General features: G+C 48.4%; 1 protein-coding gene across 2 annotated transcripts in view; it reads left to right on the top strand.

The window, feature by feature from the left end:
• The window catches only part of TOX2 (TOX high mobility group box family member 2), a 152,802-nt gene that overhangs the window by 105,099 nt on the left and 25,293 nt on the right, over positions 1-22,410 (top strand). The window lies entirely within an intron of this gene.

Genomic DNA, 22,410 nt, shown 5'->3' with positions numbered 1-22,410 from the left:
AGCCTGAATCCTCTAGGATCACCCAGAGCTGCATTCCAAGGCATGTTTTGTGTGTGTGTACACGTGACCATTGTACACTGACTTCAGGTCTGCACAGGAGAACTCTTGTCTGTGGCAATTCTGCCTTTGGATTTTATGCTTTGGGTCTTAACGCCTCAAAAATCCAGGACTAAATTGAGACCCCTTTGACAATTTGGATTTCCCGATCCATGATGGTTGATTGGAGCTGGAATTCTCCTGAGTGACAGTTTGCTTCATTCCCTTTTGCTTTGCTTTCTCACTGAAGTAGAAAAGTCATATACAGTACAATGACTTTAGTGCAGTCAGCAACAATTCAGCCATGCTGATTTATTGGAGCCATTCACTGAGAAGTTCTGGACTGCTCTGCAAGTGCTGGTGCACATGAATTTCGTGTTGATTTTTACTGTTGCCCATGAACGGTCAAAGGTTTTAGTTATTACAACTGGATTTTTTGCTCCTGTGTCCTCTGGGTGATGCTGAGCTCCGTTATCCAGCTGTCCTTGGAGGATGCTGGGTGCAGGTGGAGCTGGCTGGAAGTTGCTGTGAGGAGCTGGGAACAGGCTTCGTCCAGTAATTTTAAATCATGTTCCATTGTATTTACATTTTTGCAGTCTTTGCATTGTTATTGCCATGTGATCACTATAAATGTGAGGAAGTGACCAGTAGCATTTTTAACACCCAGTCGATCACTTGACACACTTGGATGCCATGTACACCAGGAATAATAATAACTAGACCTCAGTTAGAGCTCACATTGAAGATTCACTGGGGAGAAATTAGAGGGATAACTACAATTATGGTTGTAGCAAGATGGCTCCTCTGTAGTCCATTATCTACAGTAATTTAAAAATATGGATCATTAAAATCAATACATTTTGCAACCAGACCTTATGAGCTTGATTTCCCCTTATACAGACGTGTCAGTCTTGTCAAGAGCTGAAAGCCAAAGTTATGGGAAACAGCATTAGCTAAAGGAAGGTTGGGCTTCCTATTTCCTCTAAGAAACCTTTTCCTAGTTCACTTCTTTCCTGTGCTTATCGCTGAATAGAAATGCAAGAATTTCATAGAATCATAGAATCATTTAGGTTGGAAAAGACTCCTGAGATCATCAAGCCCAACCATTAACCTGATGCTGCCAGGCCCACCTGTCCCTAAGCACCACATCTACACGGGTTTTGGACACTTCCAGGCATGGGGATTCCAACATTTCCTTGGACAGCCTGTTCCAATGATCGCTTGACCACCCTTTCAGTGAAGAAATTTTTCCTAGTATCCAACCTGAACCTCCCCTGATGCAACTTGAGGACATTTCCTCTTGCCCTAAAGATGAGCAGAGTGGATTTCTCAGCCACTTTGAATTCAGCATGAAATTGGTGCAGCCAACATTGCTGACAAGTAGACAAGGCTTGAGCTTGCCTCTGATTTGTGTGTGGGATTTTTAAGTTTGGCCACGGGACTGTAAGACCTGGATCCATGAGCCCTTTCCTTTGGGATGAGTGCTGTGGGGTTACCTGTTTGGGAGGAATGGGAAGCTGGTCCTGCTGGGTGGTGCTTTGATCAGCAATCAAACATGATGTGATATCAAGACACCTGTCATGGGGCACTATGGAGCAGCAAGTGTTTTTGAGTTGGGTAAAGTTGGTTTTATTGATAAAGGACATTGAGCTGGGTGCTCAGAGGCTGCAACATCTGACTGCCCACCATGGGCAAACTTGAGGGCACCTGGTCATAGCACAAACAGACATTTAGGTGACTTCTTCAGTGCCAAAAAGGCTAAGAACATGGAGATAGAGGAAAGAAGGAGAAATCCCCTGCCCTGATGGAGATTGGACCAGAGACAGAGTACAGACAGAGCTCTTCTTGAGTTATGGGAGGTCTTCAAGAGACAGCAGCTTGCAGAACCCTTAGAAAAAAAAATCTCTTTATGAAAAAACAAGTCTTCCAGACAAAATCAAGAGCAGGATTCCCAAGTGCAGTGCACTGTTGAGTAAAGAGTGTTAAAAAACTAAGCCTTGAGCCTGGCTGTTTTGTTAGAAACATTGCAGTGGTGGAAAATGCCACCTTAATAAGCCAACATAGTGGAGTGATACCCAGGGTGGGCCTGAATGAGTCACCCAGCTTTCTTTCACAGTAAGAAGCTCTTTTGGAGTGTGATTCATTGGACCTGTCTGAAATACCTTCCCTGGGATGAAGGGAATGTCTCTGCAGGGATTCTAGGAGGAGTAGACCCCCAGCTCAGATATGTTAGCCCACGCTTTAGGTGCCTGTGTTTGCACAGATGTTAATTTTCCCGGCTGTTCAACAGAAAAGAACAGTTTCACGTTGGAAGTGAAGGTGTTCTGTCTTTGCAACACACTGAAGAGACATGAGCAGACTGGAACATGGCAAGGAGCAGCTGAAGCTGGGAATGAAATCCTGCTGTGGGCAGCCAGTGTTGGTCCTCAGTGGACAGGCAGTCAGGGTGTGGGATAAGCAGTGGCTGAGATGCAGGAGGGAAGGGGTTGGAGGGATAGAGGTTGGCTGATGTGTGCAACCTCTTCACCTGATACACAAGAAAGGTACTTCATAGAAACATAGAAAACTGGGACAATGTTTGTCAGCTCCCAGCCAGCCGGGACCTCTCCAGGTTCCCAAGACCACTCAGAAATCATCGAGAGAGGTTTTGAGATGGCATCCATAGCTCTTTGAGGATTCATGGATGCATCCCATCAGGCCCCATAGATTTGTAGGGATCCAGCTGGAGCAGCAGATCCCACACAAGTTCGGGGTCAACTGGGAGTTGATCGCTCTCGCAGTCACAGTCCTCCAGCTCAGGGGTCTGAGACCTCCTTGGTCTATCATCTGTGTTGAAGACAGAGGCAGAGAAAGCATTAAATACCTCTGCCTTGTCTCTCTCCCTGTTTGGGAGGTGACCATCCTCATCCTGGAACATCCAGTGTTATTTCTACACTGCCTTTTTGCCATTAATACATTTGAAAAAACTTGGCATCATTCCTGCTGGCGTCATCGGAAGGGACATTCCTTGGTCCATCAGCTCCCTGCAACATTGGCTGCAGAGGCAAAGCAGCAGGACAGTTGTGCTTCTAGGGAGGTTTCCTGTCTTCACCTTGTGCTTCTGAAGGGTTGAGGTAGCCAAGAGCCTCATCTGTACCAGGGGGCTGCAGCTCAGCCCTGCATGAGTGTCGTGGTTTAGCAATGGGTGAGCCACATGGAACTGTGTGTTCAGGAGTGAGCTGACCTCTGGTGACATACAAACCAGAGCTGTGAATATACACAGAGTGTATCTTGCTCTCTGGGACAGTCAGTGCAGGCACAGAGCTTAGAGGAGCAGCAGAACATCCCGGGAGATGTTATCACCCGTGGGAGCAGGTCCAGTCATGTGCAGCCCTGGAAGCACTAAGGGGTGCCTTGAACTTTGCATCAATCCCATCCAGTTGAGGGAGAATTTTAAAAGATGACTTTGGCAGTGGCCCACAAAACCTGGTCTCTGCTGAAATGGCAAGAACTAAATTCTTCCATAGGTCAGGAGTTTCCTTCCCATTTTGTCCTACATTTAAAACCTGCCAAATTTTACTTTCAATGGGCTGTCTGTCCTGCCTCTGCAGATTCTGATTCTGGGGTGGAGACAGCCCTGGGAGCCATGAGTCTAACTTGGTCCATGAGATGAGGAGATCCAAAGGGGACCCATCCCATTTAGGTTGCTGGATACAAGGATCTACCCAGTCCCATTCCTCAGGGCTTCAGGGAGAAGGTGCTTCCAGCCAAACATGGTAAAGTGGCATTTTCCAGTGTACGTGAGTGCAGATTGCAGTGCTGGGTGAATTATGGCAGAGTCTGTAGGAGCTGAGCCAGCTCCCCCCTTCTCAGGGAAGCAGAACGAGCCCTGGATCTGGGAGCATAAAGCAAAGCATGTCTGAATCATGCATTGACATCACCGGGAGCGCTGCAGCTCTCCGGCTCACGTCAGAGCTGAATTGATATGGTTACAGGAGACTGTGTGGTTTTTAGTATTCTGGGAGAGCTGCTACAGTGGCAAAGAAAATTATTCATGGATCAGAAAAAGAAAGGCATTAGCAGTACAAAGTGTCGTGATTGTCTGTGTTCTGCTGCAAGGTTGAAACGAGGTGCCAGCTGTGGTACATGAGAAAGAGCTTGAAGAAAACACCAAAATGCACAGATTAGTCCTGAAAGACCCTTGCAATTCGAGCCAAGGTATCACTTACTAATTTGTGGGGAAGTACAAGGGGTGCACAACCCTCTGCTGACTCACAGGCGGGTGATCTGGAACGAGAGGTGTCGCAACAGAGGAGCGGAACAGTCGGATGCTTTATGTCCCTGGAAATAAAGGTTGAGGTGAACAGATGAACTGCCAGCAACAAAGCCATAATTAAGAGGTGCCAAACCAGCTTTTTGTCCTACAGGGGGGAAAAATAGGAATGCAAAGATCATAGAGGAGACGGTGGCTCATGCCATGCACACAGGGGAATAGAGGAGGGAATAATCTTCCCCACGAGGAATCAAATTCATATTCCCACAAGCAAATGCTACACTGAATGTTGAGTCCTGTGGTGGAAGCCTATCATGGAAAAAAGTGCATGGCTGCAAAATTACCTTAATGTGTAAAATCTTTTACAAGGATCAATAGCTGAGTGTTAAGTTTGGCAGGGTGAGTATTGCCAGTGCAGCTGTGGGTGGTGAGCAATAGTCCACTGTCTTCACTGGTGGAAGTAAAACTGTGTCTAAAGTACCTGTAGGTGTCTGCTGGAGGTATAATGAATTTCAGGCTTATGAACATCTGAATACAAGAGGAGCACATGTGGATGTTACTTTCCTTGAAACCAGGTCTAAAATCCTTCAAATGCTCCCAAACCAACAGAAATGTGTCAACACATAACTTTATAAAAATATTTTCGGTAAACTTCTGCGTTTTTGAAGTTATTCACTCAGCTGATCCATCTGGAATTAGCTTTTGAACCCTTTGTAAATATCCATTAGCTTTACCACCCCTCTCGAAGAGGAAAATTGCTCTTGGTACCCAGGAGGGGTTGGTGGGGATGTCTGAGCTGATGGGAACCCTCCACCAGCTCTCCTTGCAGTGCTGTGCTCACCTTGGGACACAGAGCAGCTCCTGGTCACATCAGCAATCAGCAAAATCTCCTGCTGGGATAAACTGCTTGGCCTTTTACTCATCCACTGGCTAACAAGATTACCCCACATGCCAGAGGGACAGCACTATTATCCCCTGAGCAAGCCGGTGGGGTTTGTTGTGTCCCTGAGAAAGTCCTGGCTGGGTGTTTGCTCCAAAAAAAAAAATCCTGATTTTTCTGGGAATAAAGCAAGGGTTGCAGGAGCTCTTATTTCCTACCTGGCAGTTCCAATCAGTGCAGGTGAAAGTCAGCACACAAGAGGATATGTTTGAGTCCGAGGGGTTTTCCTGCAGCTCTCCACCCTCCACAGCCCTGGGGGGAAGCTGAACCTCCACCACTGAGTCTGATACCTGCAGTATCATATCACCAGCTCTGTTTGCAAAGGATGGCAGTTGGCAAGGGAGAAATATTTTAATTTCTGAACTAACCCATGTTATGTGGTGCTGCTGAAAAGCCACAGACATTGAGTCCCATGGTGTCGTTTTTACTGTCTCTGGTCAGAGGGGGACCTCGCTTTTAAATGAAAGAATTCAGGCTAAAAATAGAAACCCACACCAAATTATATAGCCACTTGAGAATTATTTTTTAGGGCTGCTACTAAAAATGCCCCATTAAAAGACTGTAAGGTGCTGCAGAGTGTCATCAGGCTGCCACACACAGGGATTTTATTGCCAGCTGCATTTTATTTCCTAATTTTGGCAGGCCAGAGAGCAAATACTCACAGTATCTCTAGTTATCTCTGTATTTCTATGTTCTGTGCAGTGGGAGCAGGGCAAGCAGGGGGGCTGGAATGCCAGCTCAGCCAGAGTCCCCAGGGGCTGTGGGGTCACCAGGTGGAGCATCACTCAGGGCCACCCCGTGGGGTCACCCTGGAATTTGGCCGGGGCAGTTGGAGAGGCTGCGGTGCCAAAGCCGTGACGTGGTTGGATGTGCCAGGCTTTGAAAGCGTGCCAGTCCACGTGCTCAAGGCAAACAGGAGGGAAAGGAGATCCACCCAATATTAATTATGACTTCTGAAGCTTTGCCTAATTACATCGTCTCTCTTAAGACAACGACACAAATATTTATGAGTGGGACTTTTTATTCTCATTGTAATCAGTGACATAAACAGGTAACACCTTTATAAAGAGTTAATAAAAATGTGTCAACACAAGCTCGAGCACAAACTATGGAGCAGTGTGCAGTAAAACATTCCAGTGTTTATTGTAGTAATTGAATATTCATGAGATGCCAATTTAAATTACAGTTCACAACTGTTGCTGTGTCTAATGAATAATTTAAACAAGTGTGGCCAAAGAGATTTCAATGCTGCATTAGCAAACTGCAAGGGATTAAGCAACAGAGAATTTATAATTAGCTTTGTATATCCTATAATAAATTCATTGGAAAGATGGTTTTAATTATCCCACATGTTAATTCAGAATTCAGTGCATTAATTTTCGATTGAAAAGTAACCCTTTCTTCCCAGAGAGTATATTTGGCTCTTCTTCATCTTCTGCATCTCAAGAACAGGGAATTGCAAGTGTGGACGAGGCTGATTCTTGCAAATCTCATCCATCATGACTCAGCATTTGTACCTGCCCATCTCAACTCTGGAGTAATTCCTTTTTTACCGTTTCCAGCTGGGGAAGCTGAGACCGATGAGATCAAATCCCTTCCTGCAAGTCAGGATTCCAGAATCCTGCTGGAGCTTCTCCCAAGTCAATCTGCTGTGGCATATCCTCTTTGATACACTTGTGGCTACTTGGGAAACATTGTCTGTTCCTCGAAAACAAGCCTGTGAAGGTGATAAAAGTTTTTGGCAGTCATGTCCTATAAGCAGCTTTAAGGTTTTGTTTAACAAACAAGGATGTGTGTAGATAAAAGCCTAGAGCCAGGGTTCAAGCTGAGGTTGCTGCTTTCTTTAGAGCAGAACAGGGAGAGTTTTGTCTCTATTTGGCAAGTTTATCAAGGACTTTTTCTGTGGGAGAAGGACTCTTTTGCCCATGGCAAGAGGGGCTGCAGAGTCCCGACCACTTGCCCCTCTGTGGGACAAGGAGGGCACCAGCCCTGTGCCTGTGAGGGTTGAGATCTGTGGTGTCAGCATGGCTTTGACCTCAGGCAGCAAGGGGACAGCAATGTCCCCAAGAGCTGAGGTCCTCATCAGTTGTGAGCTCCCATGTTGATGCTCAACCTTTAGAAATGGTGAATATTCTCTGTACTTTCCCCTCCACCCATCACCCATCCTCCCCCTAACCCATCCCCTCACCATGCTGGCCATCTCTAAACCTGTTTATATGTACAGAAACAGATGAAGCTCTTGCAGAACCTGAGCACTTGTGGTGAAACTCACTGGACAGAAAAAAAAACCTGGGAAGCATTCCAAGGCACATAAATCCTTCCACCTCCACGAAGCCGCCCATGCTCAAAGCTTGTCTGGGAAACTCAGAAGGTGTCGGGGAGGAAAGCTGCTTCCTTTCCAGGTGGTTCTGTGTAATTCCAGGGCAGCAGGTTAATGAGATCTCTGGGATATGTGATTTGATCTGGAATGTAAACACATGCTTGGCACGTGTCCTTGGTGTCTGATCAGATGGAAATGCAAATGCGGCGCCGAGCGTGGCACACCATCCAAAATGTTTTGGTGGCACAATGTGCAAGACAAAATAGTGATCACTTTTTTAAGAGCCTAATTGAAATGTTTTCTGCTGCGTTTGAGCCCTGCCATATCTATCAAATCAACAGCCTGGCACCGAGGGGGGATGTGCCTGCTCCTGAGGTGGAAACTCCTTCGGTTGTGTTGGGAGCACCGAACACCCAGGGCTGTCCCAGGTCCTCCCCTAAGACCTTAATTGCTGTTTTAGTGCCTCTGTCTTTTGGGTGACTGGAGTTATTTAAGTTGATGAATGGAGAGCATCGCTGGAATGCAGGATGTTGTCGTTGGCACTTATTGATTGAACCTCAGGACTCAATTGATCACACTCCCCAGTGCCGGCATGTAATCCCAGGGGAAAAAATCAAGCCTTTAATGGGGTTATTCATTACTCTTGGTTTACCACTTGGGGTTATATGTTTTTGGAGGGAGGGAAGTGTTTTTGATGGCCTGGATCCTCGTCGTTACCTGGATTAAACGAAGACTGGCAGTAGAAACACTTGTTATTGTGGCAGTCCAGTCCTGGGCAGACCCAAACCTCATTTAATAGGGCATATTTCACCTTCAGGAACTGAGTGCCTTGCTGCTGGAAGGAAATAAATGAATCTCTGAGGTGTTTGTTATCCATCATGAAGATGCCCAGGAGGACAGAGATGCTGCTGGACTGAATATTCTTCCCCTACCCCCCCGAATACACCACAGCTAATCTAATAAACTGTATTGCACAGTGCAGGCAGCACAGCACCTCGGGTTAACGCTGCTGCTGGAACCTCAGTGAGCACTTCCTTCATCTGCATGGCTTCAGCTCTGCATTGAGGTGGGTTTTTTGCCTGTCTGTAACTCGTGCTGGAATAGGAGCTGCAGTTACATTGGCTGGTTAAGGGGTGAGAAGGGTTTGCCATCGTCGGGAGTCAGAACAGAAGTTACGGCATCTGGCTCTCGTGTCGGGAGTCGGCGCTCGAGTTTCTCTTCTCTGTTCCCTGCTGCAATTAATTTTGAACACACAGAGTCATTTGGGCTTTTCACACCTATTTTAAAAGTGTTCAGCATTTGCTATAATTAGAGACAGGCAGATAACAGACTGTGCCTTCTGTTAACAGTTTATGTGACACAGCAGGGTCGTGGCATATCCCGCAGCTCTCGGAGGTTCCCCTCTGCAGAGCAGGGAAGTGCCGTGATCACTGTTAAGCTGGTGGGGAACTGGTGTGCTGAAGATCTGGTTCCATCTCAGACTGCTCTGGCAGAGCTGGGGGTTGAAAAACCTATGGTTTCCCAAAGAATATTCAGCCACAAAACCATCCTCCTTCCCTGGATGCTTGTATTCCTGGTAATAGGAGACTCATGAAACACTCCTGAGTAACACAATAATCCCAACAATATCTGGCCACAGAGGGAAACAGAGTGGGGGCATAAAGGGGGCAGCTCGTTTCAGACGTGTAGGAGAAGTGCTGTGGTTTGTGTGCAGATGTGGGATCAGCACTGGGACCCAAATCTTTCTAACACCACAGCTTTTCTTATGGTGCTTGAAAAGTGGGCTGTTAGACTTTGCAATAAAAAAAAAAGAAAAAACTATTAAAATTCATTCAGAGAGTTTAATTCCCACTGGGATGAGTTTTCTATCTAGTCTTCCCAGTTTCCTGTTGTGTTCTAAAATTACTTCTTTTTTCGTTCTTCTCCTTCTTCTCCTTTAATGCTCCACGCAATAAAACGTGGAGGTCTGTCATTACCTGCCAGTCTATTGCTTTGTGTGAATGCAATATCTAAAATGTGTGAGAAGAGCCAGGAGAGACATAAAGCAAAGGGAAATTGGCTGGGCAGAAAGGCTTCAATAAGCTGCACGAGCACAGGGAGGGGGCAAGAACTGCTGTGGGAGATGAGGGGGCCAAGGCGGCTGCAGGTGAGGTGGGGGAGTGTGGAGTACAGCCATGGGGAGCTGGTTGTGGGAAGTCCCCTGGGAGCTGGAGATGCTCTTGCCAGTGATAGTTTTTATCCCCCTGAGAAGCAAACACCATGTTGCTGTCCCATTGGGCAGGCAGGGTAACAAAAACTAAATTATTGGCCTCCAGTCCACCTGGAACAGGACTTTTGTCCATCCCAGCAATTCAAAGTCTTGCCAAGGTTGTTAAACATCTAATGATGTCAAGGACCTGCTAACCCACGCCCCCCCACCCCCAAAAAAAAAGCAAATTCCTCTGTAAAGCTGGAGATGTGAAGTGAAAAACTTTCTGTCTCTAGTATTTTCCTGCTTTCCCTTTTTCTTTATGCCTGAGGTTATTTGCATCAAAGCAGGTCTCTGCTCCCCAGGAATCTATTTGTGTCTCAAATCCTGTCTTTGACCTGTGGGATGGCTTTGCTGGGCTGGTGATGGTCCCATGGAGTGCACAGCTTAGGAACTGTAGTCAGCAGGATCCTAACTTTCCATTCATGACAAAAGGGGACCTTGGACGTGTGGCCAGGGACCACCTGTATCCTCACACAACATGTGGTGTCTCAGCCCAGACCTGGAAAGCAGCAAGTCCCATTTATAGAGCTGCTTATCATGGAATGTTTAAACACTGGCTTCTGAATCCATCTCCCCACCAGTATCTTCAGGATTAGAAAGAGAAAGCCAGAAATGAAAGAAAATCTGATGTATAAACAGCTCTGGTACTGAAAGAGATTTTCCCCTTGCTTGAGATGGCTTTGTCTCACCATTGCATCCACATAAAGCAACAAAAATACTCCATGAGATAATTTATCTGCTCCTCCATCACCTCGAGTGTGGAGACAGAAATCTGGGCTAGGAAATGGTTCTGGACGGGCTCCAGGGCTGGTGCAAACCCTTCCCTGCTCCCAGCACCATCCCAGCCCCCTCAGTCCCTCATCTGCACCCCTGAATTTTTTATCATCTGACCCCTTTGCTTCTTTTCCCCTCTGTAGCTGCTTCTCCTTGTCTTTCCTCCTTTTGCCAACACAGGAAGGGGATGTAACAATTTGAATAAGTTTTATATCCCCAATGGGTGGGAGAAGGGCTGAGGGTCTGGTGCTGTTTAGTTACCTCCCACTGCCCATTCCAGGGGAATTCTGGCCCCGGCTTTTGGTCTGTGGTGGTGTTGTGCCTGGATGAGCAGCAGTTCCCTTCCTCTGCAAATGGCTTTTACAAAACCGCTAAATAATGTATTCAGAAAACATGCTGGAAATTAATGGGATAGATTATTTGCAAACATGTTCACTGAATTATCAGGCTTGTTCTTTATCCGTAAAATAATGTACTTTAAAAAAAAAAAAAGGAAGTTGATTGAAGACTTTATTTACAGACAGTTCTCCAGCTGAGAGCTGCGGGAACACCAGTGGAGCTTTCCAGTGCCACAGCATTCTGCTCCTCCAGACAGATCACAGAATCCTGGAATGGTTGGGGGTCCCTCAAAGACCAGTTCCACCCCCCTGCCATGGGCAGGAACATCTTCAACTAAACCAGGAACTTTTTCACAAGAACCAGAACTTGGTTCACATTTTGCTGGACTGTTTTGCTCATCCTTGACCTTGGAAGAGTGAGTTTGGCAAGGGACACATGCTGTCCCTCCCTCGTGGGAATAGTCACAATGGTTCCTTTCCTTCCCCTGAGGCTCAATGGTGAAGAGGCAAAACACCTGGAAAAAAAGTCAGTGGAAGGTCTGGAGCAACCTGCTCTAGTGGGAGGTGCTCTAGTGGAAGGAATGGTCTTTAAGGTCCTTCCAACCCAAACCATTCTGTGATTCTGAGATTAGGCTGTTTTGTGTGGCGTTATCATGTTGTGGTGCCCAGCTCTGGCAAGCGGTGAAGGGTCATCTGGGAAGGGGTGGTTTAGATCCCAGGGATGGCCTGCCCCCAGGGCAGCACATTGCCCTGAGGGAAAGGGATTGGGATGGGTGGGACCCCTCGCCCTCAGAACCACATCTTATGGTAGGGCAGAAGTCTGAGCTCCTCATGCCCAGGAGCAGTCCTGTCACCAGTCTTGGTTGCTCGTGCAGTTCTCCTGCAGAATCCATCCCATCGAGTTGTTCCCAAGCACCTCCAATGCAAGCAGCAGGGTTTAACCCTCCCTCTTGTCAAAGGTGATGTGACACTGGTGTACAGGGACAGTGTCACCTCTGTGCTGGTGATGGGGCAGCTCAGGAGCGTGAAGGAAGCCCCAGGTCAGCTCTGGGGTCTCCATGGTGCAGGTGAGGGGGGGTTGCAGGGCTGCAGGAGCTCAGCTAGGGGAAACATCTCGTGCTCAGCTATATGAAATGGCCTCAAGTTGCACCAGGGAAGGTTCAGTTGGATATTTTGAAGAACTTCTTCACTGGAAGGGTGGTCAAGCCCTGGAACAGGCTGTCCAGGGCAGTGGTGGAGTCACCATCCATGTAAGTCTTCAAAAAACATGCAGATGTGACACGTAGGGACATTGTTTAGTGGTGGACCTGGCAGTGCTGGGTTAATAGATGGGCTTGATGATCTTGGAGGTCTTTTCCAGCCTTAATGATTCTGTGGTTCTGTGCAGTTCAGGTTCCCACCTCAGCTGTGTGGTTATCCATCCTCACATGATGGTGGGATTTGTGTCTCAGGATGGGCCAAGATCTTACAGTACTTTGCTCACTTGCTCCAGAAGCAGCATCCCAGCTGGGGCTGCAGGGCTGCAGCAGGGCTGAGGTGGAGGACAGGGCTGGAACTCCAGCTTGCCCAGGGTTGTCATTGCCATCTTGACTTCCTTTAAAACCATGACCTCTTGCAATCTGTGTAATAACTCCACTGGCCTGAGAGAGAGGGAAGCACACACTGGAGTAGGACTCCAACATCCCTGGCACTCCCTGGGGGTGGGAAGAGCTGGATTTGGGACCCTTGTGGGCATCTCTGGTTTGTAAATCTCCAGTAATGCTCTTGTAATTGCAGATGACCATGGTGGGGGGTTGTATCACAGGAGAATAACAAAATTCAGCTCCTGCTGTACCAATTGGTCTGTTCCTTCTGGCCGTGCCCTTCCAGCACCAGGAGCGATGATGATATGAATGAGAAATATTCCCCCTTTGCCAGGCAGTCTCTATCCTGCTTAACACCCCTGTTCTCCCTCAGAAGTTACAGTGTTTTATCTCCTGATGAAGTGTTAATTGTGTTTGGAGGGTTCTTTCCCCCATGATAGCAGGATGTGGTAGCACAGGATCACAGCCTGCCAAGGCACCAAGCTCAGCATGTCAGGCTGGTGCTTCCCAACACCAGCCCTGGGTCCTGCCTGCCCCTGCCAGCACCCAGGGGCTGTTTTTGCAGGGAACTTCTCTCTGGGGGAAGAAAACTCCCAACATACAGAGATTGGTCGAGGCTGGAAAAGACATGGAGCAATTTCTGCAGTAACAGAAGCAGATCTCAAAAAATCCCCACAGAGAGGAGACAGATAGAATTATATATAACCACAGAATGGTTTGGGTTGGAAGGGAACTTAAAGACCATCTTGTTCCACCCTCCCTGTCTTTGGCAGGGACACCTTCCACTAGCCCAGGTTGCTCCAAGCCCTGTCCAACCTGGCCTTGGACACTTCCAGGGATGGGGCAGCCACAGCTTCTCTGGGCAACCTGTGCCAGGGCCTCCCCACCCTCACAGGGAAGAATTTCTTCCCAATATCCCATCTAACCCTGCCCTCTGGCAGTGGGAAGCCATTTCCCCCTGTCCTGTCCTCTCCAGCTCTCCTGGAGCCCCTTTAGGCACTGGAAGGGGCTCTGAGATCTCTCTGGAGCCTTCTCTTCTCCAGGTGAACCCCTCCAGCTCTCCCAGCCTGGCTCCAGAGCAGAGAAGCTCCAGCCCTTGGAGTATCTCCATGGCCTCCTCTGGAGTTGCTCCAGCAGCTCCACATCCTTCTTACTTTGGGGATCCCAGAGCTGGAGGTAGCTCTGCATGTGGGGTCTCACCAGAGCAGAGTAGAGGGGCGGAATCCCCCCCTCACCTGCTACCCCCAGTGCTGGGGATGCAGCCCAGGGTACAGTTGGATTTCTGGGCTTTCAGTGCACATGGCTGAGTCATGTTCAGCTTTTCATCCACCCAAGTGCTTCTCCTCAGTCCATTCACACATAAACACAACTGGGAGAAGCCCTGGGAGCCTTGTCTGGGGACACTGTGTAGCTTCAGGGTGAAGCTTCACGTTTGAAAGCATTGCATTTGAAACTGCCAACATTAATTACAAAGGTCAGGATTTCATTTAAAGCGTTTAAAGCCAACCATAAAAGTTTCTTCTCTCATATATGTCTGCTCAGGTTCCCTCTAAGCCATCAGGCTGAGCCAGCTTGTCTGCACATGACTTCAGATAACTGACTGAGGAGGTCTTGGTGCTGCTAATGCTGGTATTTAGTAATTCTTGGAATATTGGGGAAGCTCTGGAGGACTAGAAAAGAACTAATGTGCAAATATTTAAAAAGGGAAACAGAACAGCCTGGGTAATTACAGACCTGTCAGTGTGTCATCAATCCTCAGCAAAGTAATGGAGTGGCAGATCCAGGCCTCAATTAATAAAGAATTAAAGGAAAGTAATATAATTAATGCCAATCAACATGGGCTGATGGAAAACAAATCTTGTCAAACTAACTTGATATCTTTTTTGATGAGATTACAGGTTTGGGTGATAGAGGTAACAGTGTTAACATAACACACTTAGACATCTGCAAGACATTTGACTTGGAAGCACAAAGTCTGCTGAGAAAGTTGAACAATACAAACCCAGTGATACACAGTTTTGGTGGGCTGGATTGTCACTCTGTCTTCCTGGAGTTTGTCATATTTCTGCCAGAGGAAGAAATTAAATAATTGCCAGTGGAGTTGGTAGATGATGCAGTGAGCAGGGGAGCAGCAGAACACAGAAATGCAGAGCTTTTGGCATGACCTGAAAACCTGAGCCCCAGTAATGAATATGTGTTGGAGAGCCAGTATTGTCCCACCTGCAGGAGCAAAAAAAGGTCTTTCAAGATGAGGACACCTCTCTTTAGAGATGGTGGCTCTGGAAAAGGGATGTGAGATTCTTCATGGTGGGTGCTGCAGATGAAGGAGTCCAAAAAGCATCCATAGCAATGAGCAGGGTGGGGAACGTGGAGAGAGTGCAGAGGATCACTCTGCACCTTTGGCCGAAGTGGGAGGGAGTTGATGGTGATCTGCAAGTGCTTTGGTGCAGGACAGACTGGTGAGAGCCTGGCAAGCACTGGACTGTGAGCTCTGGGTGGTGGTGGCTCAGGGTGACCGTGCAGGCTGCACTCAGGGCTTGCTCCAGGGATCACCCACGGGGTGATTTGACAGGTGAATCCACCTTCCTGGGCAGCTTCTGAACCCCCCCTGGCAGGGAGGGTCTGGGCAGTGGGCAGCACCTCCTTGCAGCCACCCCCTCTCCATCCCCTCCACCTGCAGTGCCCGAGTCGTGCCCCGCAGGCTCACAGAGGTGCTTTAGATCCCCTGTGTCACAGCTACCCAGGGCTGGGGAAAGCTGTGCCTTCAGATCTGCCCCAGGGCATGTCTGTGCCTCAGAAACCCTTTTTTAAAATGATGAATGTGGATTCTTTCTCTTTGCTGCCTGGCTCTGAGTTCAGAGATGCTCCTTCGGGTCATGTTTGCAAACCTGAGTCTGTGAAACCTTTATTTTTTTTCCCCCACCGTGTTCAATGAAGAGAAACAGTAATTTCAATATGGTTCCAAAAAATTTCCATGTGCCAAAACTCTCACCAGTTCCCATGGGCTCCTGTGCTTTGCTGCCAGCAAAGCCACCCCACAGCAGCCCAGAGGGGGTACAGATCCCTGGGAGAGGCATGGGGGTGCCTGGTCCCTCTGGGATCTGGGAGAGAGGCTCATCCCAGGAAATGACAAACACAACTGGGAACCCCAGTGCATACAGAAAACCTCTGCCATATGATAAATACCTTCCCCCCATCTCTACAAAAATAAATTACTTCCTTATTTTAAATCCCTTCCAACTGTTCCCCTCGTACTCGTAATAGGATGATCGGTGGAACCAAAGATGTGGCTGTTACTTTAAAGGATAAATTAGTTTGACTCTTAACTCAATAATTAAAACTGTTATGGCTATGAGCCTGCAGGGATAATGTACTATTATTATAGTCATTTGTTTCAATTAAATGCTTACTGATTTTACAACAGCAGCTGGGCACCTGTGTGAGATAGCTATTACTCTGAACAAGACATCTCAAATTCCAGCAGAAATTTGTCACTGCACTAAAGCATTTTACATAGACCATGAAAGTTTATTAGGAGCAGTTACAAATCGGGAAGAGGAGGGGTGGTAATTGGGGATATATTTTCTTATCAGCTTCTCTCTCTCCTGCTCTCTCTCTTTTTTAAGTAAATCATCTTTAAGCATTTCAGCCATGGTGATGCGTTTACATTTAAACTTCAATGCGAGAAAAAGCCTGCTGGGAAAACTTTGCTTCAAAGCTGTTCAGCAGATAATTTCTCTCCCTGGTTGATTGTGATTGTAATGACTTGTTCTTGGGAACAAACCCAAGGAGAGGTGAGCTGTGCTGCCAGTGAGCCTGCTGGCTGCCCCTGGAGCAGCTACTTGCCTTGTCTGGGGAGGAAGACCCCGGTCAGGGAAGGCTCTGGCAGTTCTGCTCAGCCCAGCTGTGTTAACTCACCCTGGGAAGGGTGAGAGCCATAGAATCACAGAATGGTTTGAGTTGGAAGGGGCTGTTAAAGGCCCTTGTTCCACCCTCTGCCACAGGCAGGGAGACCTTCCACTAGCCCAGGTTGCTCCAAACCCCGTCCAACCTGGCCTTGGACACTTCCAGGGATGGGGCAGCCACAGCTTCTCTGGGCAACCTGTGCCAGGGCCTCCCCACCCTCATCCTAAAAAAGTTCTTCCTTGTATCTAGTCTAAATCATCTCTCTTTTAGTTTAAAACCATTACCCTTTGTCCTGCTGAAAAGTTTGTCCCCATCTTTCTTATAAGCCCCTTTAGGCCCTGCAAGGGGCTCTCAGGTCTCCCTGGAGCCTTCTCTTCTCCAGGTGAACCCCCCCAGCTCTCCCAGCCTGGCTCCAGAGCAGAGGGGCTCCAGCCTTTGCAGCATCTCCATAACCTCCTCTTGACTCACTGCATCAGGTTCACATCCTTCCTGCGCTGGGGACCCCAGGGCTGGAGGCAGCACAGCAGGTGGGGTCTCACCTGAGCAGAGCAGAGGGGCAGAATCCCCCCCTGACCTGTGGGATGAGCCCAGGACACAGTTGGTTTCTGTGCTGTCAGCACAATCCCCAGGGCATGTCCAGCCTTTCATCCACCAGCACCCCCAAGTCCTTCTCTGCATGGAATCCTGGTGGTCCCCAGGTGCTGGTCTCCCTGGAACGTGGAACAATGCCCCTCAGTGGGCTTGCACCACCTGCCCACTCCTGCTCATCTTGGCCATTTCTTTTACACATCCCAGTTTGCACAGCTTTGCCTCAGCTCAGGGGGATGCAGTGCAGTGGGGTCAGACAGTGTTATGTGGCAAACTCCAGCCAAGTTTCTTCTTTTCCTGCTGGGTAACCATCTGCAAGTGGTTTGGCTTGGATCCCACCCAGGATTGCAGCCCAGCCAAGCAGCTGGTGGGGTTGGAGCAACTTGGAGCATCCCTGCTCCACCTGTGCAGCAAGGGCAGAGCACACCATGAGGGAATAACACAGAAACTCTGCATTTGTACTTCTGCCACCAAAACATACCTTTGAGATGTGTCTGAGACCAAGGGAGGTGGGAAGAGGAGCAGAAAAATCCCGTGGAAAGCAAAGACAGAAGGTGGTTATAGGGGTGGGATCTGCTTCAAGGCTTCAGTTGGGAATTAGGGTTTTGCAGGAGAGGACATTCCATGAGAGCAACCACTCCTGGAGCCTGGGACCTGAGCCCCAGGTCTGCTGGCTGGAAAGAGCTACTTTTTGCATAGGAATTGGGGGGGGGCAATTAAGTTGAAGTTTGGCTTGACACATTTCAAACATAATCTGTGTCAGCAGAGCTCCCTGTTCCTGGCCAGGCTCTTCCTTATGGCATTTATCACTCACTCTGGGTTCCCCTTTTCCCCATAAACAAGGAGTGCAGAACATGTGCCGTTCGTCAGCCTGTTTTTCTCTCCTTCTTAGGATTAACTGGAGCATTTATGGGTTTGATATGCATATTCATTAAAAAAATTGAAATATTGTGGAAAAAAAGAAGCTGTCTTTGAGTTAGCACAGCCTTTGGGAATCTGCTAAGTAAGATGCACTTAATTACTTTAGCTATGACTGCATCACATTTCACTCGTGTTTCCTCTGAGATGCAAAACATCTTTTCAGCAGAGGCTGGCAAAGCCATCCCAAACCTTTTGCAGCACCTCGTGGTGAGCCTGCTGTGCTGAACGCCTGGGATGGAGACGGGATCTGACCTGGCTGTCGCAGCCTCTCGTGCTGGCGACGGAGCTGATCACATTTGGAGGGCAGTTATTTAATTACACACGTGCTTCTCTTGGGCCCTGTGGGGATCCTGAGTGCTTTGGGGAGGGGAAAGGCGTGAGGCAGCCTCAGTGAGCCCAGGGCTGGAGCTGCATCCCACAGGACCAGGGGGTTGTTTGCTCTCCCAGGGGGAGTGTTGCATTTTTTTACCTTCTTACACTTCGGTTTGCCATCATCCCAGTTTCATTCATCATTTACTTGCCTAATTAGGCCATTTGCTGCAGGGGAGCATCTCAGAATCCTGCTCCTGGTTCTGTCTTCCCTTGGGTCTTTTCTGAAGGGATATCACCTCCTTTGGGTGTCTCGGGGTCCCGCAGCAGGAAGCAGGACTAACCCTTACCCCTTGAGCCAAGGCCATTGTCACCCTCAAGCCCGTGGAAGAAGCTCCAGAGCTTCACACAAACCACTCACCTTCATTTTCACCCCAAACATTTTACATCTGGAAAACACAAATGCCTTTTCCATCACTTGCCCTGCCCAGTCCTGAGGACTCCAGGGAGGGGGATGCAGAGGTGGCAGCCTGGCCTGTTGCTTCCAAAACTGCGTTTTTTTATTTTACATTTAAAAAAAAAAGGGAAGTGGAGAGAAATCTAGTGAGTGGCAAATGTTAGGGGCAGTTCCTGCCCCTTCAAACAGTGGTCAGCAGGGTGCCTGTGAGGAGCACAGCTGTGAGTGTCCTTCTGCAGAACCTCCTGGATTGGGGGATGTTGTCAAGTTTCGAAGAAGAAATGGAGACATGGGAGAAGGAGGGAGGGTGTCAGAACCAGCAACATTCAACTAAAATTGTTTTTTTATCATAGAACTGTAGAATGATTTGGGTTGGAAAGGATTGTTAAAGCTCATCTCATCCCACCCCCCTGCCATGGGTAGGGACACCTTCCACCAGCCCAAGTTGCTCCAAGCCCCGTCCAGCCTGGCCTTGGACACTTCCAGGGATCCAGGGGCAGCCACAGCTTCTCTGGGCAACCTGTGCCAGTGTTTTACCCACCTTCATTGTAAAAAAACTTCTTCCTTATATATAACCTAAATCAACCTTCTTTTAGTTTAAACCATTCCCCCTTGTCCTCTCACCGCAGGCCCTGATTAAAAGTCTGTCCCCCTCTTTGTTACAGCTCCCCATTCATGATGTAAAGAAATAGGCAGCTGCTTGGGGGGAGGCATCTGGGCCAAGATACCCTTGGAGGGGGGATGTCCCAGGAAAAATGCAGTGTCCACACTTTTTAAGAGGGGGCTGTGATGGGGTTGTGTCAGCAGGAGGCTTCTGCCCGAGTCCTCTGAGCCAGGGCTCAGGTTTCTGGTTTTCTCTTGCTAATTTTCAGAAGCATTTGCAGCACGTGGCCCATATCCATAATTGCACTCCTGGACTTGTTCTGCTCTGATGCATAAATAACATGCACTGTAAAGAAAAAGTGTATGATTACATATTTAATGGATAAACGGAGCCGTTGTGGTCTATTGGCCACATAATAAAAGTTTCCAAAAAAAAATTGTCTTAATACAGTGTTTCCCCAGGAGACTGCCGTGGCTGAAACGTGAGGGAGCTATTTTAAATTTTAAACATTTTTTTAAGCCACGTTTCATAGCCTTCCCCATTTCTACAACACCCATCTTCTAAACTTTTCCTTCATTTAAATTTAAAATAAGGACAATAAATTATTCTTTTCCTTAGCAGCTAGCAGATCCTCTCCAGCGTGAAAGGTCTGGATTAAAGTGACAAAACCCCAGACAGACTTACCTTTTCCACTGGAATTTGGGAAGCAGCTTGCTGCTCGTGCAGCAGATGGATGCTGAGCCATCTCCCCACCTTTCATGCCCCTCATCACTGCCTGTCCCACCTTGGCCATTCCCACGACTTTGGCAAATTCAACTGCAAGTGCAGGAATTGCCTCTGGTGCTGCCCAAGCCTGGTGTCCATCCCTGTGACTGCATCACCCTCGATGTCTTTGTGAGCAGGATTTCCCACACCGTGGCCAGGAGAGGCCAGAGCTCTGCAATAAGGCACATAATGAGGTTTTAAGGGCACATAAATCTTGCCAGAGCAAAGGCAGCCCTGCTGCCTCCTGGACACCACCAAAGCCAAGGGGAGCAATTCAGAGTGGCCTCTGAGTCAGCCTCAGTCAGGCTCCTCCTGCTGTTGAAATGCAAGGCAGCATTTAATTCCTGTGAGTTAAATCCCTTCACTTGGTAATTAATACAGAAAAAGGGCAGATCGAGGAAAACTTGTTCCCCTGACACCACTCCTCTGCTGATGGAGAATCCAAAAGAGAGCAGAACATGCTGTGGGGTGTTGTGTAAAGCTTTTGATTCCTGACCTGCAGCAGCAAATCTGGTTTTGCATTCGGATTTGTTTCCTCTGAAGCCTGCCGAGCCCTCACTGGTCTTCCCTGGGTTTCCTTCTGTGTGTGCTGCTAATGGAGTTGGCAAACCTCCCCTGGTAATGAGAGATCACACCTCAGCAGGCTTATCAGGAATGAAGATTGTTAATAAATAAAGCTCGGGTCTTTAAACTCGTGTTAACGTTAATCAGATTAACATGAAAGAGAAAAAGGCTGGAAAACAGTTCAGGCAGGGTTTGCCCCCCTCCCACTCCATGGCTGGAGGAGGCTGTGTGGGAGCTGGACTCTGCCTGTGGCACTGAGTTCTGCTGCTGGGGGTGACCAGGCAGGGATGGATCTTGGGGGAAAACTGAGTTTTCATGGAAAATACTACAAACTGGAAATGGGGTCTTGGAGCAACAAACAACAGGTTTGTTCCCATCTCATATTTGCTTCTTGGTGGGCAGGGGGTGGACATGCTGGAAGGAGTCCAGGGGAGGCCACAGAGATGCTCCCAGGGCTGGAGCCCCTCTGCTCTGGAGCCAGGCTGGGAGAGCTGGGGGTGCTCACCTGGAGAAGAGAAGGATCCAGGGAGACCTGAGAGCCCCTTCCAGAGCCTAAAGGGGCTCCAGGAGAGCTGGAGAGGGACTTTGGACAAGGGGTGGAGTGACAGAACAAGGAGAATGGCTCTAAGCTTAAAGAGGGCAGGGTTAGATGGGATTTAGGTTCTTCCCTGTGAGGGTGGGGAGGCCCTGGCACAGGTTGCCCAGAGAAGCTGTGGCTGCCCCATCCCTGGAAGTGTCCAAGGCCAGGTTGGATGGGGCTTGGAGCAACCTGGGCTAGTGGAAGGTGTCCCTCCCCATGGCAGGGTTTGAAATGAGATGACCTTTAAGTTCCCTTCCCACCCAAACCAATCCAGGACTCTGTGATTGCTGCTGCTCCCTCCTGACCCAACCGCTTGAACTTTGGTTTATGCCGTGGCACGGGGGATATACACTTCACAAGATATTGTTATTATGTCTAATGCAGCATTCAGCATTCTTTATTAGACACATATATATATGTTTCATTTCTCCTTCCAATCTTTCAAGGGCAGTGGGCTCAGCAGCCTCAGGAGGCAGTGCCTGTGCCTGCGGCCTGTGCCATGTCCGTGTGTCCCTGCAGCCGTGTGTCATTAGTCACCTTTCAGTCCCATCAGATGTTCCCTCTCTCTCCCATTATGAGAACAGATTAATGGGTATTAGGAAACTCCACATTTTTGGGGGACAGCTCTGTCACGTGGCCTCTTCTCCTCATCTCTTACCTCCAGTCGTGCACACACGTACGTCGCTTCTGGCTCCTTCCTTCACTGGGAGATCTTAACAAGCAGCCCATAATGGTTTTTTCCCTTGTCTGGACTCTTTTTTTCTTTATTTTATTTTCTACATTCATTTTGAGTGGGATTGGAACAGATTGTAATATTTAAAAATGGAAGAGTCATCTTCAGATGGAGGTGGTGGCCACCAGCAGATCTTGCTTCCGCACCTTGGGGTCCAGTCCAGGGAGAGCTTGGACCTCCTTCCAGTGCCTAAGTGCCCCAAGAGAGCTGCACAAGGGCCTGGAGTGACAGGACAAAGGGGAATGGCTTTAACCTGAAAGAGGGCAGGGTTAGATGGGATATTGGGAAAAAATTCCTCCCTGTGAGGATGGTGAGGCCCTGGCATGGGTTGTCCAGAGAAGGTGTGGCTGCCCCAACCCTGGAAGTGTCTAAGGCCAGGTTGGACAAGGTTTTAAGCAACCTAGTGTAGTGGGAGGTATCCTTCCCCATGGCAGGGGGTGGAATGGGGTGATCTTTAACTTTCCTTCCAACCCAAACCATTCACTGATT

Source organism: Chiroxiphia lanceolata, chromosome 17, assembly GCF_009829145.1.
Source record: "Chiroxiphia lanceolata isolate bChiLan1 chromosome 17, bChiLan1.pri, whole genome shotgun sequence".
Taxonomy (NCBI): domain Eukaryota; kingdom Metazoa; phylum Chordata; class Aves; order Passeriformes; family Pipridae; genus Chiroxiphia; species Chiroxiphia lanceolata.
This window is presented reverse-complemented; position numbering and strand designations above follow the sequence as displayed.